We start from the raw sequence: 21,601 nt of genomic DNA, 5'->3' as shown, positions 1-21,601 counted from the left end.
GGGCGGAGCGAGGACTCTGAGACAGATACGCGTCTAGCAGACCCCAGGGCAGCTCAGGGTTTGGAGGCCCAGGCTTGTCCGGGGGCACGAGGGGAGGCTTTGGAAAAGGTCACATGCTTCCATGCAGAACAGTCGGCTCTGGACACCCCTCCCTGCACAGAAAAGTCAGACAAGAGCCTGGCAATTTCTTCTCTGGAGAAATGGGACTGTAGAGGCTCAGCCTCCACAGAAGGAAGCTTGAGGCTGAGGTCAGGGGAGTCACCTGGCTCTCTTTCCCGCTTCACGCACAGGATCCCAGCAGCCAGGCTGCTCAACCTGAGGTAGGAGAGGGGAGAATTATTCTGTGATGAGAAGACAGGCCCCAGAGAAAAGCCCCCCCCCACAGTGAAGCGTATGGGGTGCCCAAGAAAGCAGCCGACCCCCCACGTGTCACTGTGAAGACAGGACACCTGTGGGAGGGGGTGAGCCCAACACCCAGAGGTTCCCGACAGCGTGTTACGGTCTCACTTTTCCGCTGGAATGGAATGCTGTTATGGACTGAATTGTGTCTCCCTAAACTCACGTGTTGAAGTCCTAACTCCCAACGTGACGGTATTTGGAGACGGGGTCTTTAGTAATGAAGTTTAAATGAGGTCATTAGGGTGGGCCCTGATCCAATAGGACTGGTGTCCTTATAAGAAGGGGAAGAAACACCAAGGGTGCAGGCACAGAGGAAAGGCCATTTGAGGACACAGTGAGAAGCTGGCCGTCTGCAAGCCAAGGAGAGAGGCTTCCAAAGACACCAACCCTGCTGACACCTTGACCTCGTACTTCTGGGTTCCAGAATTGTGAGAAAATAAACGTCTATCGTTCAAGCCACCCAGTCTAAGGGACTTCGTTGCGGTTGCCTTAGTAAACTAGTACAGACGCCAAGGACTGGCTGAGGTGCTTGAGGGAAGCCTTCAGAAAGAAAGAAAATACAAATTGAAGCAGAAAAGGGGAACAGCAAATGAGAGCTTTCGAAACATCAAAACACTGATTTTGGTTGTTCAGAGAGAGCTAAGAAGACATTACATTTATGAAACCAGAGAAGCAGGCTTGAAAAAGGAACACTTAGAGAACAAAAAGAGGCTGCTGAAACTTAAAGCATGATCGCTAAAATTAAAAATCATCAGAAGGTTGTTAAATAGCATGAAAGGAATACTCTGGAAGCACAAATAAATGAGAGAGAGGGGAAAAAAATGAGAGATGTGATATTTCATTCTACGAAGTATCGATATAACATCCAACTAGTGCCAAGGGTTCCAAAAGGTGATCAGAGAAAAGGGGAGAAAAGCACCAAATAAATAATACAAACATTTCCCCCAGAACTAAAAGGGCCCACAGGATGGCCAATGCGGTCGATGCAAAAAGATCCCAAAAGCTTCCAGAGGCAGGAGAAACAGGTGACATATACGAGAAGGAGAAGCAGAATGAGATCAAATTTCTCAACAGCACTGTTGGGTTCTGAAAAACTGCAGAGAAATGGCTTCAAAATTCTGTTAACTGATATTCCAGCTAGATTTCTATATCTAGTCAAAATTTAATAAAGCTTGAGAGTAGAATAAAGATGTTTTCAAAAACAAATTACACTCCTTGCCTTCCTTTTTGGGAAACTATGTGTGGATTGTAAGTGCCCACAAGACAAAGAATACACAAAGAGCACAAGGACCCAGGGTAGTGGATTCAACCCAGGAGAGACGCAGAGCAGTCTCGGAGGGCAGGTGTGAAGTGGGCTTAGGGTGCAACCAGCAGAGATTGGAACAGAAGCTGGTGTTGAGCTCCGGGCGCTGCACCCGTACCCCACAAAGGAGATGGGTCCAAAGAATATCAGATTTGATGAATTATTTGGGGGTGGGGAAGTGCAGGTAGATGATCTGGTAAAAACTAAGGAACGATATTGATAGAGTGATGAAGATGTAAACACTGATAAATGTATTAACCAAAAAAAAAAAAAGTCACATAGATTTATTGGAAAATAAGCTAAAAAACATAGAAGCCATGTAAGAAAAATGAAGTTGGTGTATAATATAGATAAACCAAGAAAGAGAAGTCTGAGAATATTATTTAAAATGTGAAGGTAACCGTCATAAGAAACAGATTAAAGAGCCTCTTGCTTTTAGGGAGTTGAACTAGGGTGGGGGTCAGTGTGGGAATTGGGAAGGGCCTGCTGACTTTCTTTTAAGATTTTGTTTTTATTTTATTTTTTATACGTATGTATTACTTTGATAAACGTTTTTGAAGCAAAGATTTTAAAAAAAGATTGAAAATGAAAACAAAATGTGAAAATAAATCAAACAGCATCAATACTGGCAAACACGTGAACATAGATGCTCCCATCCCTGGCCCTTTAAGTCCCCTGATGTCCTGACTCCTGGGAAAAGTAATCAATGAAACGAGCCTCACGCTCTCCAGGTCCCTCCTGGGTCCAGGTGCCTCTGGCATGGGTTTTCCTTCTCATGCTCCAATTCTTCCCAAGTGACTTCCTGGCACTCGAACATTTAGCATCATCTCCCACTTTTACCCTTTCTCGGACTCGAGGGAAGAATTTGGCTTCTACAGTTTTGACCTTGGCCCTTCCCTAGGAACAAGCTTGCATATCCACTGTGGTTCTTACTGCTCTTGTTCACGTAGGAAACCCATACTGCTCAACAGAACCCAGTGGCCATAACAGCTCCACGGCCTCAAACCACCAGAAAGAGACCTGAACACACCTGGATACAATGCCTTAGGCAGTGGTGGGCACCTGTTCCCCCTACTGCCAAAGGCTCACAGCCAAGTCCATGCCCCAGAATGACCTCTGGCTGAGGCAAGCTGCTTTGCCCAAGGTTCCCCCTCCCTGAGGGAACTCACGCTTAAAGACTGGTCGATGGGTGGAAGCCTCTTGTGTCACTTTGGGATGACTCTGAAGGCCCCTCCGGCCCAGAGTTGCCCACGGGACTGGCAGGGGCCCCTCAACCACATCACACTCCAACCTCTTCCTCTGCTTGACCCATTTCCCTCACTTTGGAAAGCCAAACCCACGTCAATAAAGTGCTTCCATGCAAATCTCAGAGTCCGTTTTCTGGGGAACTCGAACTACAAGAGTTGGTAGTAGGAGTGGTCCTGGGAAACGGTCTAAAATGGGGTTTAGGGGCTGGGTCACCCTTAGCTGACTTCCCTGAGGACCCACTGCTGGTGGAAAGGCAGCATTCTGATAGCCCCTTAATGAAGCAGTTTCCTCACTAAAACTTTGCTGTGGTGACCTGGGGTGGAATCCTGGCGGAAAGGAGTGTTCTGGTTGGCACATTTGAGAGATGAGGGCAGGGAGTGGTCACCACAAGTACCACGGAATCAGAATGGTTGTAGTTGAGGCTGTGGACGCAACTGAGAAAAGTAATGGAAAGCTGAGGGTTATTCGTCCCCAATTTAAGGCAAAATATCTGAGTCCGAGGGCCTCCTTAGCAGGGTATAAAAAGACTCATCCCTACAACCAAAGGGCAAGAAAGCAGGGGTTGATGAGGGCAGCTGAGCTGCAGGGAAGGGAAGGTTGATTCTCACCTTGGCCAGTGTTCAACCCAGGAAAGGAGGGAGACTGAGCCTTGGGATGGGAGTGTATGGGTGGAGACACGCCGGAAACCCCAGACCCACCGGACACTCCGGACCCACAGCAATGGCCCCTCCTCTCCACGAAAGGCTAGCTCTCCTCCTCTCCTTGAAAATAACACAGAGGCCTCCGTTTCAAAAGGCAACACCTGCCCTCCCTCAGGGTCACCTCTCAAGTCCGCTCCTGGCCACCAGGTCAGTAACGAGGACGAAGTCATAACATAGCTTGGCCGGGAATGTGTGAGGCCTCCTCTGTTCCCCCAGAACTGCAGGGCCCAGGCAACACCACCCACTGGAGTCAGGGGCCTGTGCCTGGGCTGAGTCCTGAGGATGCTGGGTAAAGGGAGGGGACATAGAGCTGGATTCGGGAGAGTTTATCAGTATGGGAGCATTCCCCTAGGACACAGGATCTAACGTCCTGACAAAGATCCTGGTTGCACAATAAAGGCTCATTGACTGAATGAATAACACTCTAAAAACGAAATATTTAATTATGCAAAGAAAATGTATTGAATGTGTAAGAGAAGAAGATAAGTTCTAACTAGGGGAAATGGATGGAGTAAAAGAACTGAAAAGAGAATGAAGCTGTTTTAACTTATGTTACCACCACATCTTCCTATTAGTGTCTAAATTTTGAGAGACATCTGTTTTGATTTTCTCCAAAACCCAAAAGCAATGAGAAACCAGTGAAAGAAGAAAATAGGTGAGGGGAGGCCACCAAGTTTAATATACAAAACATACACATGAATTCATATGATAGAATTATTACTGAAAAATAAAATAAATCCATACTCTAGAAAGATTCTACCATACTAAGAAAATTTGGGAAAGAATAGATACATGCATATGTCTAACTGAATCACTTTGCTGCACACCTGAAACTAATACAACACTGTAAATCAACTCTACTCCATTATAAAATAAAAATTTTCTTACAAATTTAAAAAAAAGAAGATTGGGGGAAAATTTTCTTTAGATATGAACACTTATAAAAATATCCCTCCCCCCAAATTTCTTATTTTACTAATATCAGTTGTCTTATTTTGCATTTTCTTAAAGCAGAGCTCCCATTAGTTCTCTGGAATATGCACCTCATCTCTCCCCCTCCCGCCCCCAACACCCTCCCCACACTCCCACAAAACACAGAAAACTTCTCCTACCCAGAGACAGATCCCGCAGCTCTGTGATTGGCTCTTCGACTCTGTATTCTCAGAAGGAAACCATGTTCAATTATTTCCTTCACTAAAACTCATATGCTAGAAAAATACAGAATTAAGTTGTAAAAAATATTTCAGTGATGATTTGTATGTATAGCAAACAAAATTTTAAATGCATTCAAAAAAACAAAACAAAACCTGAGAGTTAATGAAAAGAATCCAGTAAAGCAGAAAAGAACGCTGCCAGTAGTCACTAACACATGTGCACACGCACACGCACACGCCGAGAAACCAAAGCCCTAAAATAAATCTGGATTTACAGTCACTGAGTTTTAAAATGTTCGTTTTTAGAGCCAGGAAAACATGACCATGCTTTAGATAATGTCACAACTAATTTTTCTGCAAATAATCAGTATTTGTAATCCCTTGTTTTCCAAGAGCAATCTTAATACCGATCTCCGTACAAGATCTCTGACTTTCTGATACTACCAAGAGTTTTTTTTTCTATTTCGCTTTTTGAATAAGTAATACATTGTCTTTGTATAAATCCGAAGAAGCACAAAGGGTGTACCTTTGTGGTATACAGTGAGAATCGGCCCTGATTTTCAAGAACTAAAGTTATTACGATGCCCAGTAAGCCTCTAAGGTGGCATAACCCAGCCCGAAAAATCTGATCTTCTTAATCCTAATCCCCAGAGCCAGCATCCCATTCAAGATTCCGTGATTTGATGCGCTGCTCCCACTGATTCTAGGTGGGAGGACAGCACCCCCATCTCTGTTCCCACTTTTCAGCAGACTGAGTCCAGCCACGTACCACTGAGAAAACCACTGGCTGCTCTCTAGTTGTATTCTCCAAGCTGAGTCATAGGCGGAATTAGGCAGGAGTCTACACTGAATGATCTGGAAGATGGAATTTCTTCCTGAATGCGTTCTGAGCAAATAACTTGACTGTGCTGGGTACCCTGCCCCGCATGGCAGGGCTCAAAACACAGGCGGCCCCAGGCTAACTCACAAAGCCCTGTGACATCACACAGCTCCTCACCAGACCCAGAGGCCCCTGCCCGGGAGCTCCAATCAGCGGGCAGGATCCAGGAATTCCAAAGTTCAAAGGGTCTTTTCAGAAAGTCTTAGAATTCTCTCTCCTCAGCTGAGGAAATAGGAAAAACCTAGCATTGGGCAAGTCAAAATCCTAGCCTTCTCTAGGGCAAGCCTTGTTTTTGCCTCTTCTGAAATAAACTTAAGAAAACAAAGAAGTTTTCAGAATACCTCAAGAGACAAAGATAAGCCAAAGAGTTACTGGCTGCCTTTTTATTTCTTACTCTGTATTACTCAGCCTTAGATATTAGTACCTGAATTCAGCCAAAGGCTCGCAAAATTTCTTCTTTCTTAACGTGTCTGAGCAGATCCGACCCTCCCCCCATGAAGGAGGCTGACTCCGTGTTTTGCCTGGGACCAGCCATCTGCTGGTATGTGAGAGGAAGGGGGTGGGCTGCTGTTTTGATACCTCTCCTGGGGCAGATACGACAGCCAGTTATAAATCTCCAAGCATGACTTCCAATCTCCTTCAGACAGGCTCTAAGGGAAGGTGCTTTTTTGTACTTTTCTAATAATATTAAAAGGTAAGCTTTTATTCATAGTAGCCCCCAACTGGAAACAACCCTAATGCCATCAACAGGAGAATGGATAAATTGTGCTACTACATGTGACAGAACGCAAAGCAGCACTGAAATGACTGAGCCGCAGAGCCACACGACAGGATGAATGCCCAGACGTGACACTGATAGAAGCCAGGCACAGCCTATAATCCTAATTCTATGAAGCTCTAGAAGAGGCAAAACTAATCCAGAGTGATGGTGGTCAGAGTGGTGATTACCTCTGGGAGGGGGTGGGAATGCCTGCTTCTGAGAGAGGCCCAGAGTGAGCCTCTTATAGGGCCGGACACGCCGTATCTTCTTGATCTGAGTGAAAGCCTCACAGAGCCTACATATACAGTCACTGGGCTGTTCACTGAACATTGTGCCCTCCACTGTGTGCATGTTATAGCCTCACAGCCTGAAGGGAAAAAAAGTGAGTTGGCCCCAGTTTTGGACAAATTTATCACAGGAGTTTTGCAAGCATTGCATGGTTGGTTTGTTGTAATAAAGTCAAATCTTTCCTTCTGAGAAAGGTGCACATACAATAGTTACAATTTTATTTTATTTTATTTTTTATTAAGATATGATTCACGTAACACAAAATTCACCCTTTTAAAATGTAACAGTTCAGAGGTTTTTTAGTATGTTCACAAAGTTGTGGGACCATCACCACTATTTAATTTCAGAACATTTTCCTCAGCTCAAAGAAACCCCGTAACACCTGGCAGTCACGCCCATTTCCCCTTCTCTCCATCCTCCATCAACCACCTATCTACTTTCTGTCTCTGAGAATGTACTTATCCTGGACCTTTCATATGAATAGAATCACACAACACGTGGCTCTAGCGTCTGGCTTCTTTCACGGAGCACCATATTCTCAAGGCCTGCCCATACTGCAGCACATGTCAGTACTCCATTCCTTTTTATGCTCAAATAATAATCCATTGTATGAAAATACCACATTTTGTTTATCCAGTCATCAGTTGATAAACATCTGGGTTGTTTCCACTCAGAATGGATCAAAGATCTAAGTGTTAAGAGATAAAACTATAGGACTTCCCTGGCGGTCCAGTGGTTAAGATGTCACGCTTCCACTGCAGGGGGCCACGGGTTCGATCCCTGTCGGGGAATTAAGATCCCACATGGCACATGGTATGGCCAAAAAAAAAAAAAAAAAAAAGAGAGAGATAAAACTATAGAAACTCTTAGAACAGGGTAAAAGCTTCATGACATTGGATTTGGTGATAATTTCTTGGATATGAATGACACCAAAGTACAGGCAATGAAAGAAAGATAAATCGAACCACCTCAAAATTAAAAACTTATGTACCAAAGGACACAATTAAGAGTGAAAATGCAACCCACAGAATGAGAGAAAATATTAAATAAACACCTATACGCCATGCATCAGGATTGTCCATAGGAGTAGAAAAAGGGCACGTATTCCTCCACCACCTCCTGTTTCTAGTGGGTGAAGGTTTGTTCACTCCGCCATGATTCTGAGTCGGGTATTCACAGCACTAAGCGGACAAGGGGGACAAAAGGGACCAAAGATGAGCTCTTCCACGTGCACCAGCACGAATCAGTCGGGCATCATCACAGAACCAGTCACCTCCACAGTGGTGAGGGCAAGAGTATAAGGAATGAGGCAGAAGAGGCGCCCCATACAGGAGGCTGTTAGGAATTGTGTCACATAAACCGGGAGTAGGCAGAAATGAGCAAGCCAACCTTCACTTTTCTTCTCAAACCTCCAGCCTCCCCTCCATCCTACCCTCATTCTCAGCTGGTGATGGCAGAGAACAGAGAAGCACTCAGATGAGAACTGTTGGGTTGGCCAAAAAGTTCATGGTTTTTCCGTAAGATGTTACAGAAAAACCAAAAGAATTTTTTGGCTAACTCAACACCTCATTTTCTTTCCCTACCACCTATTCCACCAACCACCAATATTTGTATATATACTCTCTGCCTTTTCTCTGTTAGAAAAGGAAAAATGTCCCAGCTCTCCCTGGAGGCAAACCCACTGTTATGCTCAGAATCCCATCCTCTTGCCTTCTCAAGGGCTGACCTCAGACTTACGTTTGTCTCATCTTCCTGCATCACCAGTTTCTCCCTCTCCACTGAATCTTTTAGACTGTCACCAAAAAGAACACAAATAACAAATGTTGGCGAGGATGTGGAGAAAAGGGGACCTTTATGTGCTGTTGGTGGGAAATGCAAAAAGACACATGCACCCCAATGTTCACGGCAGCATCATTTACAACTGCCAAGACATGGAAGCAACCTAAGTGTCCATTGACAGATGAACGGATAAAGAAGATGTGGTATATGGGTGTGTGTGTGTACACACACACACACACACACACACACACACACAATGGAATACTACTCAGCCATAAAAAAGAATGCAATATTGCCATTTGTAGCAACATGGATGGACTTGGAGGGCATTACGCTAAGTGAAACAAGTCATACGGGGAAAGACAAATACTATATGAAATCACTTATATGTGGAATCTAAAAAATACAGCAAACTAGTGAATATAACCAAAAAGAAGCAGACTCATGGATATAGAGAACAAACTAGTGGTAACCAGTGGGGGGTGGGAGGGGCAATATAGGGGTGGGGGAGTGGGAGGTACAAACTACTGGGTGTAATAAGATAGGTTCAAGGATGTATTGTACAACATGGGTATTAGAGCCAATATTTTGTAATAACTGTAAATGAAGAATTACCTTTAAAAGTGTATAAATTTTATTTTTTTAACTTACAAATACCCTTCCTTGACCCTTTGTCCCCTTCCAGCCACTGTTCTCTTGGAAAATCTTGGAAGAGGTCTCCATGGTCACTCTCTCCATCCCTCACATCCATTACTCCCTGCAGTAAAAGTTACATGAGGTCTCCAGGCTGGCTCTCCTCTCATTCCTGGGCAAGCAGGAAGACTTATAGCCCTTAGCAGTTAAGAGGGGCCATGCTCCTTGTTCTGGCCAGACGGCTGTGGTCCAGGGGATTTAAGAGTCAGTAAGAGGTCCCCCCCACCAGCTCTTTTCCTGAAGAGCGACCTTTGAAGTCTGCTAGATGGCATAGCTACAAGATGGAGGGTGTAGATACCACAAGGTATAGTTACAAGATACCGGATGCACAGGAGGCCTAATTTAAGCAACATATGAACATTTGGGTTAAGCCCCTGAGACTTCAACGGTGCTCTGTTATCCCTGCCTAATCTAATAATACTCTTAACTATACACTCTCCAAATCGACCTGCTCAGTCTCCTATCCCTACCACTTCGTTAGAACACTCTCATCCAAGTCAGCAACGAACACTGGCCAAATCCAGTAGTCACTGTTATGTCCTCATCTACTGGCCTCTCAGCAGATACCGCAGGGTTGGTCACTTCCTCCTTTTTGAAACAGTCTCTAAACTTGGCTTGCCTGAGCATACTCTCCTTTGGTTCTTCTTCGCTGGAGTTTCTTCTTTTTCTCAGCCTCTAAAATCGGAGCGCTGTGGGGTTCAGTCCTGGATCCTCTATTACCATTTATTTGCACTTTCTCCCAGACGACCTCAGTGATCCTTAGAGAGGAAAATACCATTTGTGTGCACTGACACCCAAATTCATACCCCCATGTCCTACCTCTCCACCGAGTCCTAATATTTATCCAACTGTCTAAGCATCTCAAACTTAACAAATCCAATTAAAATGAAACTTCTAAGCTATAATAGTCTTTGCTTAGCCCATGGCCACCCAGCTAGCGGTTACATTCTGACCTCCTCTAGGTCCCTCGGGGCTTCTCCTGGGTGCTTCTGGATCCTCGGAGTGGGTGTGAGTCATAGGCTGGAAAGTATTCCTCCTTCAACCAGAACATCTCTGCCTTTATCCGATTAGCTTCCACTTAAGGCTTCACTTGAGGGAAAAAAAAATTCCTCATCTAAGAAGCCATCTGCAGAGCCAGTGAACAAGTACCTGATTCCGGGGCTTCCCTGGTGGCGCAGTGGTTGAGAGTCCGCCTGCCGATGTAGGGGACACGGGTTCGTGCCCCGGTCCGGGAAGATCCCACGTGCCGCGGAGCGGCTGGGCCCGTGAGCCATGGCCGCTGAGCCTGCGTGTCCGGAGCCTGTTGCTCTGCAACGGGAGAGGCTACAGCAGTGAGAGGCCTGCATACCGCAAAACAAACAAACAAACAAACAAAAAAAACAATTACATGATTCCGTTCAGTTTGAAAAATGCCAATATAACCTCTCTGAGCCCCAGCTGTCTGATCTCTAAGCGGGGAGAGTAGTGTTGACCGCCTAGGGTGGCTGTGTAGGTGAAGTATCTAGAGGAGTTTTTAGGCACATTGTAATTAGAAGAAAATCCACAAGAGGGGAACCGGCGAACAATCAGGGAAGGGCCGTGTAATAACACTGAAGGATGGTCTTTCCAGGGAAACTGGGTAAAGGTCTGACATAAAGTTTGGTTGAGCTATTATCACGGGGATGCTTGCTGTCCATTTATTCCAAAACCAGTAGTAGCTGCCAATGGTGCTTTCCTACCAGCCTGTGAGCTCCAGGAGTGGAGAGGTCATTTCTTATTAATCTTGGACTCCAGCACACAGCTGGGAATCCTGCCCTGAATCTGGGAAACAGCAGTGTGATGTGAAGTGGAGGGCGCCCACTTCTACACCTGCAGGGAAAGGATGCTAAAGAAGCCAAGGTGTAGGACTTCCCTGGTGGCGCGGTGGTTAAGAATCCACCTGCCGATGCAGGGGACGTGGGTTCGAGCCCTGGTCCGGGAAGATCCCGCATGTCACGGAGCAACTAAGCCTGGGCGCCACAACTACTGAGCCTGCGCTCTAGAGTTCGTGAGCCACAACTACTGAGCCCAAGTGCCACAAATACTGAGCCCAAGTGCCACAAATACTGAAGGCCGTGTGCCTAGAGTCCGTGCTCTGCAAGAAGAGAAGCGACCACAATGAGCAGCCCGTGCACCGCAACGAAGAGTAGCCCCCGCTCGCCGCAACTAGAGAAAGCCTGCGTGCGGCAACAAAGACCCGACGTGGCCAAAAATAAATATAAATAAATTTATAAAAATAAAAAAAGAATCCAAGGTGTAAAACACCGTGAATCAACTCTACTTCAATAGAAAAAATAAATTAAAAAACCGCTGTAGAGCAGAAATTAACACAACCCTGTAAATCAACCCTACTTCAATGGAAAAAATAAATTTAAAAATTGCTGTACACCAGGAATTAACATAACCCTGTAAATCAACTCTACTTCAATAGAAAAAATAAATTTAAAACACTGCTGTACAGCAGAAATGAACACAACCCTGTAAATCAACTCTACTTCAATTAAAAAAAATTTAAAAAAGAAGAATCCAAGGTGCAGGGTGGCCCCTTTCCTCCCTGGGCTGGGAGCCGTCGCACCCCTTCTGAGGAATAGCCAGGGTAAACTGGACTGTATGCTCTTCTCAGCCCTCCCTTCAAAGCTGATTTAAGTGGGTCTATGGACAGTCACCATAGAGGAAACTTTTGAGAATGCCAGCAAGGTGGAAAAATGCTGTAGGGAATAGAGGGAGTGGAGAAGCCAATAGCGTTTTTCCTGCTGACACTAGTTGTACTTCCTTCTTCTAGATATCATCTTACTACGGGCTGAATTTTGTCCCCCCACCGCCACCCAGTTCATATATTGGAGTCCTAACCCCTAGTTCTTCAGAATGTGGCTGTGTTTGGAGATAGGGCCTTGGAAGAGGTGAGAAAGGTAAAATGAGGTCTTGGGGGTAAAATGAGGTCTTGCGGCCCTAATCCAATAGGACTGATTTCCTTATAAGAAGAAGAGATTAGGGACTTCCCTGGCGGTCCAGTGGGTAAGACTCTGCGCTCCCAGTGGAGGGGGCCTGGGTTCGAGCCCTGGTCGGGGAACTAGATCGTGCATGCATGCCACGACTAAGAGTTCTAATGCCCCAACTAAGTAGCCCGCACACGCAACTAAAGGTCCCGCATGCCACAGTGAGGCTCCCGTGTGCCGTAACTGAGACCCAGCGCCGCCAAAATAAATAAATAAATTAATAAATAAAACCAACACTAAAAAAAAGAAGACGAGATTAGGACACAGACACATACCGAGGGATGACCAAGTTAAGACCCAGAGAGGAGACAGCCATCCACAAGCCAAGGAGAGAGGTCTCAGAGAAAACCAGTCCTGACAACACCTTGATCTTAGACTTGCAGCCTCTAGAACCATGAGACAATAATTTCTGTGTTTCAAGCCACCTGGTCTGTACCACTTTGTTACGGTAGCCCAAGAAAATGTATACACATCTTGACTGCAGAAATATATCTTCTCAGAAGCTTCTGCTCAATGGAACGGAGCTCAAGAAGGATGCTTTTGTAGAAAGCAAGGAATAAAGTGATGGAATGGGAAGTACAGGGAGTGTGGAAGGGAATGCTTGCTGTCCCTCCTAAGATAAAAGATGTCTCCTCTTCTTTCCTGCCAGCTGGGCCTATGGCTCACAGCCTGTCGCAGTTGGCTGTGGCCATGACTATGATCTCTTCCATGGAATGCAGGTGCACCACTCCAGGCCTGGCCCAGAACCCTGCAAGGAGCATCCCCCCATGCTCTGCCTGGGATGATGGAAGCCACACGTCCAAGATGGTGGAGCCGGGCTTCCCTGGTGGCACAGTGGTTGAGAATCTGCCTGCTAATGCAGGGGACACGGGTTCGAGCCCTGGTCTGGGAGGATTCCATATGCCGCGGAGCAACTAGGCCCGTGAGCCACAACTACTGAGCCTGCGCGTCTGGAGCCTGTGCTCCGCAACAAGAGAGGCCGCGATAGTGAGAGGCCCGCGCACCGCGATGAAGAGTGGCCCCCGCTTGCCACAACTAGAGAAGGCCCACGCACAGAAATGAAGACGCAACACAGCAAAAACAAACAAATTAATTAATAAACTCCTACCCCCAACATCAAAAAAAAAAAAAAAAAAAAAAAAAGATGGTGGAGCCTCCCTCAGCCTGGTTCCTGCAGGACCATGTGAAGCAACTTGAAATATTCACCCGGGGTAGTTAAGTGAGCGAGAAATAGACTCTTATGTGTTGTTCTATTCTATTTTGGATCTTCTTGAACAGGGGCTCAGCCTACCCAAAATATAAGACACATGTTAAAATAAACAAGTATAAACTGAGAGCATGCCGGTGTCCGGTCTTTTCTGTGGGTATAAAGGACATAGAAGACATGGGTGCTGCCCAGGAGTCGCTTAAGGGTTGCCAGGGAGACAGACGAATCATGAGAGAAAACAGGGGAAGATACAAGAAAAAAATTGCTGAATTGTGTGGCACAGACTGGAGTAGCCACAGCCGGGCGTCAGGGAAAGAACCGCTGTGTCCGGGGGCACAGCTGCCAGACCAATTCGTAAGGGGAAAGGGTAATGTGACAAAACAAAACGCAAGGCACTGAACAAAGCTGTGACACCAGGCGGGCAGCCGGCAGGAGCTGAAGGGAGGAGGAGGAAGACAGAACTTATGGACGGCAGGGAATGTCAGGGAGAGAGTGAGGTGCTTGTTCAAGAGTGGAGGCCAATTCTGCGGGAGTGACCGGAAAGCCTGGAACTTTCCCTGTGGGTTAAAGGAAATAAGGTGGCTGAAACCGTAGAGGTTTTCTCTCAAATTCGTAGGCACGTTTCACCCTACTCGATTCTAATTAAACAGTTCTAGGGAGAAACAAAGCAGCCCTGAGGTCTATTCTCAGGTTGAGAAGGAAAAGGAAAACACATGATGGGAAAGGCATCACCCTGTTAAGATGGGTAGAACTTCAAATCGAGAGCCAGGACAACTGTCATCCTTCTGCTTCTGTGTCTCCTGAGGGAAAAAAGCAACGCTTAAAACAAAGGACAGAGAAGCAGAAACAGGGAGGTCAAGTTGAAAGAAAACAGGCAAAAACACTTGGGTATAAAATTTGCCAATTTTATCATCACAAACCATCCCAAGGGTTTTTGAGGGTTGTAAGCTCTCGGAGGGCAGCACCCCCATCTCGTCCATCTCTGTGTTCCGTGATGTGTGATGGTGCTAGGAGACACAGTCACTAAATAAATTCTCAAATAATGATAATGCTTACGATAAGACAAAGGAATTGGTAAGCAGCGATGTAATGTGAATATCTTTGGGTGGGGAGGGGAAGGAAACAAAAGGAGGGAAGAGGGAATAAAGGAATTGAAAGTTCACGAAGTGACCTTAGTCTCAGTCCTGCCTGGCTCCCTCCAACCAGTCCAGGTGGGGTCATTTATCCAAAATATCCATCCCGTCTGATTCTCCAATGAGAAAGGCCTACGGACCTTCCCAACACATGACTCTTACCTGTAAGTTCCTCCACATGCTATTGGTCAAATTTACCAGCCTATGCTCTTCCTTGTCTTAAAAATCCTTCATAAGAATCCAGTCCCCATCCACTCTTGTTCCCAGTCATTCAAATAATTCATTGCCACCACCGTTTTGGGTACCAGCAGCATTAGGAAACTCACAAGCAGGGCTGTAATTTGAGACTCCCATTAGAAAGTAACCAAAATTGGCTGGGGTCGGGGTGGGGGTTACTGTGGGCCTAGGGTTGGGGTGTGAGGTTGAGGAGAAGGCTGAGTCTGGTAGCAAATGTCAGGCAGAGGCCTCCCCTTGGCTGATGTCTGGGGGGCCCCACCCTATTTGATAGACCATGAGCTCATTGCTTTTATTCTAAACCAGTGTTTTGTTGGACTCAGGTTATAAAACTTAGTACAAGACAAAGGAATCTGTAAGCCATGGCAACACACGAATGTTCGGTGGAGAAGATGTTGTTTTTCATCTTCAGGTACCTCTTGGTTGAAGCAGCTAAAGGCTCTGTGTACTGAGACCTGGGCGAGGCTACACCAGGGACACAGAAAAAGAATCCATAGTTCTTATCCTAGAGTGGCTCAGGTCTTCAACAGGGAAAAACACATTGTTCAGGACACTGGTTCAAATCCCGTGAGTGGATTTGGCCAAATGAAGCTAGTTCCCTTGGATAAGTAATACCAAAATTGCTTTTGGTAGACGTTAATCGTTGGCCTCTTGGTGAAATGATCAGTTTTGTCTTCAATTACTCAAAAAACATAAAACTTTGGTTCTGGGATGCCCAAAACCTCTGCCTGACAAAGATGCTCTAAAAATGAGAATTACATAAACTCTAGGGCCTTAGGTCAATTATTCAAAATATTGATTATTTAATTAGAAACAGTCTATTTGAAGCCTTTTGATGTTGGTAGCTTGGTTCACGTGCCAAATAATAAACTTTTAAACAGCATTATTCACAATAGCTAAAACATGGAAGTAACCCAAGTGCCCATCGATGGATAAGGGGATAAGCAAAATGTGACATGTCCATCCAATGGAATATTATTCAGCCTTGAAAAGGAAGGACATTCTGACAGATGATACAACACGGGTGAATCTTGAGGACATTAGGCTAAGTGAAATAAGCAGTCACAAAGACAAATGCTGTATGTTTCCACTTATAATATTTAGAGTAGTCAAAATCATAGAGAGAGAAAGCAGAATGCTTGCCAGGGGCTGGGGAAGGAGGAGGGGAATGGGAAATGAATTGTTGAGTTTTACAAGATGACAAGAGTTACGGAGACGGACGTGCTGATGGCGGTACCACACGATAATGGTACCTTATACCCCTGAACTGTATACTTAAAAGCGGCTAAGAGGAAAATTTTTATGTGCATTTTACCACAAATAAAATTGAGGAGAAAAAGTACCTTAAGGTGATTGATATGCTTTGACTCCTGCTAAGAAACCATCACCCTCCTCCACTGCGCTCCTCGTGTGCTTTTAAAAGCGGTTTCATTTCCGCACCGCACTTTCTGCTTCCTGTGGACGTCCTGTAACACTTGCTAACTCTCACTTCGGGTTTCCTTTCACTGCTCTATTTTGGATGTCATTTTCTTTTCAAGTAAACATTAACAGCTCTAATTCATAGCTCCTGTATTTTTGACTTAGTAAAAACAAAAGCAAGAAAACACCCTAGCACTTGTTTTCCTTTAATTCAAGTAGATGTCCAGTATGAGATATGTCAGGCTCTGGTGATCTCTGGATTACTTTACTCCCTCTCTCACTTAAGAATAAAAGGGCGAAGTTTTATTAGAAAATACACAGAGCCATGTGCCCCAAAGGACGAGGTCAAACCTGTAGGGTGCACACAGCTCCAGAGGAGCACAGGAGCAATTCATCGCTCCTTTGGGGGCTGAACAGAGAAGAGCTGTAGAATACGTTTCCTCCTTCCTCTTTTCTTCCACCCGACTCTTATTTCTGTTGGTTCCAGTCAGATACAGGCACCACCTTCTCGCACTGACATGCAGGTCAGCTGCTCCAGGAGGAGGGTGAGACAGAGATGGCTTTCTGCAATGACCTAAAATGATCACTGGTTCCTAGTAATTGAAAGGAAAACTAATACGTGATTTTAAAAACAAAGTTTTCCAATACCATCTTCTAACAGTGAAGTCTTAGGGATCTAGATGCCTTTCATTTTTGTTTTTCTCACTCCCTTCTTACTACCTGTTCATTTTATTGTTTTTCCCTGTTTATCCCTTAATGTAAATAGACTCTTTTGTATGTATGATGACTTTCACATACATATATGTGTATATATATATATAACTGAATATATATATAATATATATATTATATATATATAACTGAATATATATATAACAGAATATATATAGTCAGTATATATATATAACTGAATCACTTTGCTGTACACCTGAAACATTATGAATCAACCATACTTCAATTTAAAAAAAAATCCCAGTTGGGAATCAAAACGCGGAAGAGGGCTACCTGGCATCTTGAACATCATTATTGAAATCTGTAGCACAGGAAAAAGGAACCCTCCTACATTGTTGGTGGGAATGTAAACTGGTACAACCATTATGGAGAATAGTATAGAGGTTCCTTAAAAAACTAAAAACAGAGCTACCATATGATCCAGCAGTCCCATTCCTGGGCATATATCCAGAAAACACAAAAACTCTAATTCGAAAAGATACATGCACCCCAATGTTCACTGCAGCACTATTTACAATAGCTAAGACATGGAAGCAACCTAAATGTGTCCATCGACAGATGAGTGGATAAAGAAGATGTTGTGTATATATATATACACACACACACACACACACACACATATATATATATATATATATATATATACTGGAATATTACTCAACAATAAAAAAGAATGAAAAAATGCCATTTGCAGTAACATGGTTGGACCTACAGATCATCATACTAAGTGAAGTAAGTCAGACAGAGAAAGACAAACATCATATGATATCGCTTACAGGTGGAATCTAAAAAAATGATACAAATGAACTTATTTACAAAACAGAAACGGACTCATAGACATAGAAAACCAACTTAACGGTTACCAAAGGGGAAGAGGAGGGGGAGGGATAAATTAGAAGTTTGGGATTAAAATACACACATTGCTATATATAAAATAGATAACCAACAAGGACCTACCGTATAGCACAGGGAACTATATTCAATATCTTGTAATAGCCCATAATGGAAAAGAATCTGAAAGGAATATATATATATATTTATATTTCAATAAAAAATTTTTTTAAAGGTAAAAAGAAAAAGTAGTACAATCCTTTTGTGAACGATTTGGCAACATGCAGAAAAGCTGAAGTAAACCAAACACAGTGATCCAGCAGTGCGCCCAAGAGAGGTTCACACGTATACAGGAGGCAAGTATAAGAATCTTTGGTACAGTACTGTTTGCTGTGAGGAAAACGCCAAACAATCTGAATACTTCAGAATAAGAGAATTGGTAAATATATGGTGGTATTCATACAAGCAACAGAATACAGAAGAGAATGAATGACTTGGAGCCACAAAGATAAACTTCAACAGCATAATAGGAGAAAAGCAGATTGCAAAAGAAAACCACCAGCATCATAACGTCCTCATAAAGCTAAAAAAAAGTAAAATAATAATTTGTATTGTATTTTTTAAGTTAATTTCATTTTTTTATTGAGGTAATTGTGGATTTACAATGTTGTGTTAGTTTCAGGTATACGGCAAAGTGATTCAGTTATACATACATATATATCTATTCTTTTTCAGACTCTTTTCCCTTGTAGGTTATTACAAAATATTGAGTATAGTCCCCCGTGCTATACAGTAGGTCCTTGTTGGTTGTTTGTATTGTATTGATACACATATAATGCAGAGAAGTATAAAAGTATGTACAGGAGTAATAAATACAAATTCAGAATAATGGTTACCTTATTCTGTGTGTATGTAGAGAGGGATGTACAGAGGGGCCCTCAACTGTATCTACCTTATTTCTTAAAAGATCTAAAGTAAATATGGGGCAAAATGGTAAGATTTGATAAAGCTAGTGTGTGGGTGCATGGGTATTTTTATATTATTCTCTATACACTTTTTATAAGTTTGTAATATTTTGTAATAAAACCAGTGAGAGGTCCTATTCAACTCATAGGATTCACAGAAATCGATTCCTTATAATCCGTAAGATTCTTCGTCATATCTATTAAAAACAATTGCTGTGTTTTATTTCATTGATGGCCCACAAGAGGGAGACCTAGAACGATTCAGGGACCAGATGTAGAAATGTATATAAAGACAACTGGCATCTTGGGGAGCGTGGCCGGAACCCCGCGGAAACCAGGGTCTGTCGAGGCTCTGTCTGGCCTCTGTCTAAGGCAGGACAGACACATTCAGAAACCTGCAGAGGGCTTCCCTGGTGGCGCAGTGGTTGAGAGTCCGCCTGCCGATGCAGGGGGCGCAGGTTCGTGCCCCGGTCCGGGAAGATCCCACATGCCGCGGAGCGCCTGGGGTCGTGAGCCATGGCCGCTGAGCCTGCGCGTCCGGAGCCTGTTCTCCTTAACGGGAGAGGCCGCAACAGTGAGAGGCCCGCGTACCGCAAAAAACAAAAAAAACAAAAAAAACAAAAAAAACAAAGAAATCTGCAGAGCAACCACTCATGGTAAAGAAGACACATTGCAGGATGCGGTCCTAAAGCGAACGGCGTTTTTAAAAAACACAATTTAACGAGATGTTTGCAGAGCGAAGAGCACGCGACAGCAAGAGGAAACTGGATTAACAGTGCAGGCAAACGTGGGGGCCCACAGTGTCCTCTGGAGCCTGTGGCCAGGTGCTCGGGGTCTGCTCCCCTGGAACAGCACAGAAAACCAGAAACTCCTGCCGCTTACCCAGGGAACATGGGAGAACTGCTCATCTACCTGTTTCTACCACAGCAGCTAGAAACCATACAGCTAGTGATAAGCATGGCTGTCCTATAGCTGTAATTTAAATTTACCATTATGAGGACCCCCTTTAAGATTTAAACTATGTATGATGACTTGCAGTTTTTTCCATTAATATTTCTGCTACTTACTTCATTCATTTGCAATTAGGTGCCCAAGGGTTTTAGTAAACATTGTGGAGGATACATACATTAATAGTCTCTTCACTGGGATCTTGGTAAACCATTACTTCTAGCCGTTACTAGTTAGTGCCTCTTCACCTCTGGGAGGGCAGGGACTCCCTAGTTCCCTCAATAGCAATCTTATCTCCAGCAGCAAACGTTCTGCCTGCTACATCATTGGCACTCAAAACATGTTTGTTAAATTAATCTATAGCCAAGTGTCCGTCGATAGATGATGGATAAGCAAAATGCGGTCTATGCATAAATGGAATATTTTTCAGCCTCCGAAAGGAGGGTATTCCTGGTACCTGCTACAACATGGATGAAACTGAGGGCATGAAATAAGCAAGGCACAAAAAGACAAATACTGTGTAATTCCACTTCTATGAGATACTAGAGTCATCAAATTCATAGAGACAGGAAGTAGAATGGAGGGTGTCAAGGCCTGGGTGGGAAGCGGAGGAGGAATGGGGAGTCAGTGTTTAATGGGGACAGAATTTCAGTTTAGGGAGATGAAAAAGTTCTGCAGATGATGGTGGTGACGGTCGCACAACCTTGTGAATATACCGAAAGCTACTGAACTGCACACTTAAATATGGTTAAAATGGTCAATTTCATGCTATGTATATCTTACCACTACTTAAAAAAAATAAGGAAAGAAAATTAATGCAATAGAAGGGACATTGGAGAGGGTGAAATTCCCTCTGTTTAGGGTGGAAAGGCTCTGGGTGGTTCTAAACTAGATCAGTGGGTCATCGTGGGCCCATGGTGGGATCCGCAAAGCAGTGTGATTTGGGGCGTATCGCCTCCTCAGGGGGTCCTTCCGGAGGGAGGAGGGGACGGTCTGGAGCTCTCCCCCCCACCCCTCCCCCCAAACTCAGGAACCTGAGTCTGGCTCAGGGTGAAGCACACGGGTCCTGCTTCCCCCAAACACAGCCCCCAGGGGTCATCGTTCAGCTGAACACCAAGAGGAGAGGAGACCAGCAGAAACCAAGGGAGAGATGCAAGAAACCACCTCGCGAGTTGAAGTGTCACAGGTGAGCGGGGTCACAGAAACCGCCAAGCAGCCCGAAGGGTAGAGAGGGAAGGACAGAAAGGCCTTTGTGCCGAAGCGCGTATTGTAACTTTCTTCCCGCCGCCCAAACCTTCCCCGGCAAGGTTCCCAGCGGCACAGAATCACTGGTCACACCTGAGGAAGAATGGGTAAAAGGGAGGAGACAAGAAAAAGAAACAAGGAACATCTGCAGGAAGAGTGAAAACCTAGCACATCTTCATCTTCAGAGACAGAAGCTGGATTCTGCAACCCGTGCTTCCATGACTTGGATGTCGCCCCTGAGCCAGGTCCTAGCTTCTAGGACGCAGAACAAAGCGTCCTCAAAGGGAAGTTTATCACAGGGAGAGGTCACAGTCCTCCAGAATTCTCAGAAAAAGGCGGCCACCTCCCCAATCCACTGGTAAAGGGTTTTTATTACACAATCATGGAATAACTATGACCCGAGAGCTGGCTTTTATCCCACGCGTCAGGCTGTTGCCCTGTGAGGTAAGAGGAAATACGCGTATATATTGGTCTCTGCCCTGGGTTCCCGACACAAAGCTCCTAAAACCCTTGGAATTCCCTGGGTGATAGCAGTGATTAGAAGTTGGGAATATTCAGCCCCTGCTCCCCTGAGAGCACCCTCCTGAGAGGGCAGACAGGCTGGAAATGGAATTCATGATCCATCATGCCTCTAGGATGAAGCCTCCATAAAAATCTCCAGAGTGTGG

Source organism: Leucopleurus acutus (assembly GCF_964270905.1).
Source record: "Leucopleurus acutus genome assembly, chromosome: 9".
Classification (NCBI taxonomy): Eukaryota; Metazoa; Chordata; class Mammalia; order Artiodactyla; family Delphinidae; genus Leucopleurus; species Leucopleurus acutus.
Note: the sequence above shows the minus strand (reverse complement) of the source record.